Genomic DNA, 8189 nt, shown 5'->3' with positions numbered 1-8189 from the left:
ACCCATTATCACCGTTTTATGAGACTTGGATTGCCTCTGATCTTTCCCCACATTTTGTGTTCAAAAGCCTTTACCTGATCCAGAAGATGGTAATACTAACCAGCTACAATACATTTTTTTTCTTTTGACCCAGGGTCCACAGTCATAGAGAAAGTATAATGTAACTTTCTTTGCAGTTAGATATTTCTTACAGTCTTATACCAATTTTATGGCAAAATCTTCTTCCCCTACATCTTTGATCCAGCCTCAATTTCATAGTCATTTTTAGAGTTTGACATTACATTACTAAATATATTTTGGATGTTCTTTATTTTTTTCAGTTATGCATGTCTTCTGATACAGTTTCACTGTCAAACTAACCTCCCTGTTGTGCTCCTTGTGTTGGTACCCAAGCTTCTCCTTCATAAGAAGCTTAACATAGGTCTGTGTGCTATCTAACAGAGTTGTAAAATACTGGGGTATGTGTGGCTTATCAAGTCCTTTGGAGGTTCAGGCAATCAGCACTCCTAATGTCCCAGCCTGATCTGTATGCCTTCAAGGACAAGAGTAATTCCTGAAATAATTTTCCAATGTGATATAAGAAAGAACCCTTAGGGGAGAAAGTGTGTGTTTTGATCTAAATTCACATCATACAGGAAGTTTTACAGAGAAAAAGAAATGTGGTGATGATTTAATTATCCTCTTCAAAGCAAAAAGCATGTTATTAGCAAGAGGCTGTGACTCAGAGGTTTATACTTGGTTTAAGTTCTTATTAGCGGTGTCGAAACAAGGGAGATTGATTGATTCTTGTTCACTCATTAAACTTGTTAATTTACTAAGATTCATTGCACTGGTGTTAATTTGAGAGTTGCAGGAAGTTGCAGAAAGAAATTTAATATAGTGCAGACAATGTTATTTTTTAAAAGATGATCATCTATTCCCTCTAAGGCATCCTTTAAACCCCATTTTGGAGGCTTCTTTTCTGTTCTTTTAACATGTCTAACTAATTAAGTAGTCACCTCCTGACCCAAAGCATTCTGTAGAATTTTCTCCAGAAGCAGTTACTTCAAGAAACAACATTTTGATGTTTTGAAGTTTTATTGCTGTTATTTCTGCCATGGGAAAATAAGCACTAGACTTCGAATCATGAACTGTTCCAGCATTAACCATGCAACCTATGCATCTTGTGGGATTATCTTTCTCTGAGTTAGGCCATACCCAATACAATTTCTTTGTGAGATGTCTTATCAGCAATAAAATATGTGAATACAGGGTCTGTCATGGTGGAGGATATTGAGCTCCTTCACAAGGCTAAAGCAAACTAAGGTGTGGACTAAAGGAGATGAAAATAAAAAAGCTATTTCAGTTTCTACCCTAAATCAAAACCAAACAGAATCAGCAAGTGTGCATGGCAAAACACATCAGGTTAAACCACCTCCCCACTGACAACTGCCTGTAATTTATTACAGCATTGCTTTGCACTGTTTAGTACAAACTATCAGGATTTAAGCAATGGGCAGTGATTATGAATATCCCAGTTGAGACCTTTTTGGCAGAAAACAAGTGCTCAGTGCTTTATATAAAAGCATAACACCTTTAAAATATCTCTGTCTTGTTACAAAACAGCAAATATCCCCCCTTCCCTACTGAGGTTTGTTTCAGGAAATATTGGCTGTGGTGTGACAGTTAAGATGCCCATGATGAAAAGAGTCTGTTCTCTGTTACACTCTGAATGGATTAGTATCTTGTTGGTTCAGGCAACACTTTGCCTTTCCAGTCCTTGATGCCGAAAGGTTAGGTAGGAGCACAGGAGGTCAACTCTGTTTCTTTTTATGGAGACAGAAAATGGCATAAAATGAAAATAATTTCCTGTGAAAGCTGAGGACATTCCTTCATTAGATTTGTTTCCTGTGCTAGGTCATATGGTTTTTTTCCCTTTCTTTTTTTTTTTTTTTTTTTTAAACATGCATTGGCTGGTTTCCTGTGCCCCAAGGGCCTTAGTGATCTGCTTTTATGAGACCAGGCCCACCAATGCTGTTTTGTATGGTAAAAATGAATGAACTAAATTAATCAAAACCATCAGAGGCGTTCTTGATAAGGGATAACAGGTGATATGTATTTGATATAGGCTAAGTTACTCAGGCTATAAAAAACAGAGTTATTGCAAACCCACATTCTAAATAGCCACCTCACCTCAGTACCTCAGAACTGCAGGTGACACATCCTCTTCCAAACAGCACCAGCTGGACTTCAAACAGTTCTGGTTAGTCAACTCCCTCTTTTTTCACTGTTGAACATAAAATGCGTAGCAATAATAAGATCCAGAGATCTTTTATATTTTTTTTCACCCTCGTAAAAGCTGCTGTTGCCTGGCAGGAAGGAACAGCTGGTCACCTCTTTCCCTTGCTCTGGTGGAATGCAGAGCGAAATGGAGTCCTTCATTCCCACTGCCCTGAATCCCAGCAAACTGTCAGGAGAGTCCCAGAGATTCTCACTAAACACAGCATGTGCTAGTCCAGCACAAAGGAAGGAGATGAGGCAATATGACAGATCATGCTGACTGGCTGATTTCTCTGCAATATCACAGCTAAAGATTTCTTTTTCCTTTTTTAAATTATTTTTTTCATTTTTGTGACATTAAGAAAAAACACAGCAAAGATGAGCAAGTAAAAATGTGTAAAAGGGCATTATCTACAAGAGAAAAAATTCTTGTTGTTATAATAAATGGTTAGTTCCTTACTTAGTAACCCTCAGAAAGGCAAATTGAACATTAAGCTGTATTTGGGAAGGAATAGGGAGCAAACCATTCCTGCTGTAAAATACATTTACGCCTGTATTCTAGTGATGGGGCTCAATTTAGGATGTTTTCCTTCTCTCTCTCCCCCCACCTTCAGGAAGAATACAGTAGAACTAGGAAAGTTTTTAAGGACAAGGGTAATCAGAGGTATGGAATATTTTCCATATGAGGAACAAATAAATAGACCGGGACTTTTAAGCCTGGAAAAAGAATATGAGTGAAAGGAGCTATGCAAAAGCATGAATGACATGGAGAAGGTGAATAAGAAATTATTGTTCACTGTCTCTTGCAGTGCAACAACTACTACATCAGCCAACCAGGCAGCAGGTTCATGGACCAAAAAGTGATATTTCTTCAACTAGACATGAAGAACTCCTTGTCCCTTGAAATTGTAAATGTTGGGAGCTTTCATGGTTTCCAAAACTGATTGGAAAAAATCATGAGAATAAAAAGGAACAGAGAAATTTTTATTAAACACAAAGACATGACAATCCATCTTAGCCACAGAGTTGGTCTAACCTGATTCAGCTGTTCATGTGCTCTCATGCTGTGTTCTCTGAGAGGAGATTATGGGATTTCTTGTAGCTCACCTCTAAGTACAGACTATTTTGATTCTGACTGGTTTTTAAGCTCAAAAACCTTTGCTCAGTTCAAGTAGGAATTTTGTCTGAATATGTGTTTATTAAAGACTGGAAAAGAAAAGACATCCCCAGGAATTCTTGTGGAGTGAAATGCTCTGTCAATGCAAGTAGCTGTAGGTAATTTTGAAACCCTGAGTAATTACACCAAGAGTTTGTGCATAAGACTTCATTGATTTTAGTGCATGAATACATACAGAACTTCTTCCTAAGAATTTTAAATTGATTGTGTCAGGCAGATCATACAAAACCCAAGGACTTTGGGAAATGTTTGCCTTCTTCATTTTTTTCTTGCTCAGTAGGCTAAAAATACACTGTCTGAAGTAGTGCCTCTGAGGCATTTCATTCCTTTTAACTTCAGACACCTTACCCACCATCTGAACTCTTGAACAAAAGCTGCTGTAGAACTCAGATCATTATTTTGTATCCTACTGTACATTCAGTTCACTTCTTACTCAAGGAATACAAGATCTGCAATTTTGTCACTATTTTTGTTTAGTAGCTCTTTTTCTTCCCTCTGAGTATTTTAGTGTTATACAGAAAATATTTTACAGCAGTACCTAATGAACTGTTTCCCTTTAATAATTTTGATGGACAGGCCATAAGGACACAGAGTGGTCAGCAACAGAAGAGTCTGTATGTTGACTGTAGCTGGCAAATATTAAAAGCCACTACAAGAAATTTTATTATGACATATTAGATTGTTATCCAAGGAAGAGTCCTCAAAGGACAATGCATTTTGTTCCTAACAGACCACCTCTTATCCCTACCACTTCAATTCAAATTATTTCTTTACAGTGGTCAACTGTTTGTGTCATTTTTGACACCAATTTGTAATACCTTCAATTTCAAAAATTGTTGTCCTGAAGGGAGGTGATGTAGAAATACAAACTATATTACAAGCTGAACAGGGGACCACAAAAACATTGAGAGTTAAAGCAAAGTGAAGATATATTAAACAACAATTCAGATAGTGCTATAATGATGTTAACCTCTACCTTCCCGAGAATATTCAGAATGGGCCAAAAGAAGTGAGTAAAGAGACTCATGGATAAACAGAATATGATTAAAATTGCTGTATATTAATAAGCAGCAAATTTATAACAAGAAAAGAATGATTTTGATATGAAGCTGATATAAGGCTATGATGCAGAAGATAAGTTGTTTAAATGGGTCTATCTATGTCTAAAAAGAATGGAATTCCAGTGGAAAGAACATCCAGGGAAATTATGGAACTGGGCAGAGATATGAAACCAAGTATTTCATGGCACACTGCATTCAAGTAATGAAAGAAAACCCATGAAAGATAGAGACACAAATCTCCATTTAGAGATTTAATCATCAGTAGGAAAGAGTTATCAGGATACAATAAAGACAAATATGGTGAAATAGTTAGCCTTCCCAGTCCCAGCAGTGGACCTACAGATACCCTCTTAAATGGAATTTTCAACTAACCATAAACAACTTCAATGTGATCTATTCTACAGCTTTTTGCTAGAGAAAACATTAGGGGTTTGCTTCCAAGACATGTGAATGAAATTTGTAGCTATATTACATATTATTGACAAAAATAATCAACACCTCAAGCAATATGCACTTCTCTAAAGATAGAATTTCATGACTGTAACCACACACATATATCTGTGGATAATTTACATCATCAGGTAGTTCACCACAAAAATTCGTTAAAGAAATAACAGTAGTATGAGGTAGTATTAGCATATTTAAAATAATTGCTTGATTAATAAATAGTTCTTTAACATTATTTTAGAATATGACAGAGCAATCCAAAATTTCAACCATACTTATCAAAATAGAGTAAATTCTCTTGCTTCACAGCATATGCTGGATTTTGTCATTGAGAAGAGCACTACCTTTGGCATCTGCATCATACTCACAGTTGGCATTTGGAGATAGAGAAAAGTTTCATCAGTTTAATTTCCTGAAGTGTTGGCCCGATCTTCGATTTTGAATTCAGCCTGCAGGAATTCAGGGGAGGTTTATTGTTTTGTTTTGTTTGCTTTTGTTTGGGGTTTTTTTTTGTTTTGTTGTTGTTTTTTGGTTTTGGAGTTTTTTCAACAGATAGATATTTAATCTCTGACACAATTTTTCTGAAAATTCTCCTATTTTTTTTTTTGCTGCAATTTTTAAAAAAATCTTCTCATTTTTCATCAAAAATTATTCAAAGCTGTAATTATTGGTCATGACATGGTCATGGCTGTAATAATTTTATCTGGCCTTCAGAATTGGCAAGTCTAATTCCAATTCAGAGAGATTTTCTGTCATTTTTTTCTGTCATTTTTTTTTATAATTTCATTTTTTGGGGTAACTGAAAAAATCCTTTTGGCAAAGTTTCAAGAGGCATCACTTCATGCTTTTGAAGAGTTTTGGGTTTTTTTTATTAGAACAACTTGAAACAAACAGTCTTCTGATGAATGGTGGTAGAATCATTCCCCTTGCATCTGCTTCATCAGCTGCTTTTGTTACAGGGTTGTCAAACACAGGGGAATTCATCAATGAGGTACAAACTGCTTTCTGCAAGATCTGAGTTCATTGTTAGGTCAGTGATATATGAATTAGAACTCATCATTTTTCTAAGGAGACATCAGACATCTCCTTGCCTGCGGTTTTACAGGTATTCTTGGATGACTTCTGTTTCATCAGCATATGCACTAATTTGGGCCACCTCTAAAGTTGCTGATTTGTATTTTTTTAGGCACTGATCAGAACAGCTGCTGTTACAGTTCAAGTATTGTTCAGCAGAATTGTAGCTACATCACTTTTCATCTGAAAGGTGAAAATGTCTGCAAAGTACTTTTCTGGCGGGAACATTTCCCTGGGATGTATGCAAAGGAGTTTTTTCTTTCTACACTCTGCAGTGAGAACACCACTTGCCTGTGTTAAATTCACATTTTCTTATTGCAAGGCAGAGGCTACAACTTCTACCTTGAATTCAGCTGTAAAAATTTACATGTTGTTTCTAATGTCACCACAAACACTGCATTCTGCTCTCAAAAATCTGGATGCTATTCATTAACGTGTATGTCTCTTTATGTTGCCACTTTCCCTGGGTAAGATAATGTTGTTTAGTGTATTTCAGCAATAAGAGGCAGGAATACAGTGCAAGGAAGGGCTCAGGACAGAGAAAAGTGATCCTTCTCTTGTGTAAATCCTTCCTTCACAGGGCAGCTGCTATGTCAGAGTTGTTAATTTTATCTTGGAAGTTCTGTGCTGCAGGCAAAGAGAAAAATATAATGGTTGATCTCAGGGGTGGAGAAGAAAGTTACATGGAGTAAGAGGTGAGAGGTAACTAATGGCTGTGCTTAGCTTCCTTTTGTTCTATCTTCCTGTTCCATGGAAACATTGTGACTGGCTTTTATTTTTATAATCCTTTTATTTTTATATTACATGTTGTAATCTTGAAAGTACGTTATGTGTGAAAAAGGTTCTCCCTTTGTTTGTTTTAGAAGCAATGCCGTTATCAATGCATTGCACTGTGAACCCCTGGTTTCTTCACTATGAGAGAGACTAAGTGCCCTACTCTCACCTTCTTCATCAGTTCTTTGTAGGTCACCTTGTCAAAGGTTTCTGTGCTGTTGTCATGCCCAGACAAGCTTTTTTTTCCTGGACTTGAAGTAGGTGTACTTTCCTTGATTGATGGTTGATGTGGGGAAACTGCCACACGCTCACACATATCCATGCACAAGGAATAGATTAAGCATGTCAAATCAATTATTCCTCACCTATTAGTCCTCAACTCTTTGGTACTTCTCAAAAGGTTGAGAGATTCTGGAAGCCATAGTGGGATTTAGATTTCTCCTCTTAAGCAATTTGCCCACTTCTTGTGTGAGGCCCAGAAGAAGAAGGAAACATTTTGTTGGAGGGTAAACAATAATTTCACTGTCTACAATAAATGACTCCAGTCAGCAGTGCCAAGGTTCATTCCTGATCCTGTAATGAGAAGTGCTCGAAACTCTGGCAGTGGAAATTGCAAAATGTTATTTTTACCTCAGGCTTGTAAGGAAATGAGGCTTGTTTGATCATACTCTGTGTGCATGCATGTGTCTATCTATCCATCTGACCTTTCCTAATAATGTTTGAGGTCTTTGTCTAATTTTAACAAAATCTGATGAAGAGTTAGAAATCACAAGCAGTGTTAAGTACCAAAAAGCATCAAAAAAGTAAGTAACTCCATTAAAAGGGATGTTTGGTGTCTCCATCGAGGGAAAGGCAAATATATTTTACAAGCTATCAGAAAGGGCTATTGAAAGCCTATATTAGCTCTTTTCTACCTTGAATGACTGCTTTTAGTTCAGTTTTCTTTTTCCACCTAAGTTTTGCCCATAGGCTTTTCTTGTAACCATTATATGTAAGAGTGGTAGCATGCTCCAGACACTCAGCCAGAGCATCCCATGGGAAAAGCAATCAGTCTGAATCAGTTTGTGGTAAAAGGGAACTTCTGGCCTATGTTGCTTACAATGCTGACAGCTCTTTTCTGATTCAGCATCCTAATACCTTGTTGAAGAGGTTGAGCCTGGTAAATGCTAATGGAAAGCCATGGCATAGTTGTCAAATTAAACTATTCAAACATCAAAAGTTGGGCCATCAGAAAATATGAGATTTATTTCAATATCTCAAGGCTATGTTGCATTTTGCCTTCTTGTACTTGTGATTTGGCATAACACACTGAAAATAAGATACAAGCCACACAAACTTGAAAACCAGAATATATCTTTATCTATATCTATGTCTATGTCTATATCTATATCATCTAT

This window comes from Lonchura striata, chromosome 2, assembly GCF_050655825.1.
Source record: "Lonchura striata isolate lonStrDom1 chromosome 2, ASM5065582v1, whole genome shotgun sequence".
Lineage (NCBI taxonomy): Eukaryota > Metazoa > Chordata > Aves > Passeriformes > Estrildidae > Lonchura > Lonchura striata.
The sequence above is the reverse complement of the archived record's forward strand: the minus strand, read 5'-3'. Positions refer to the sequence as shown.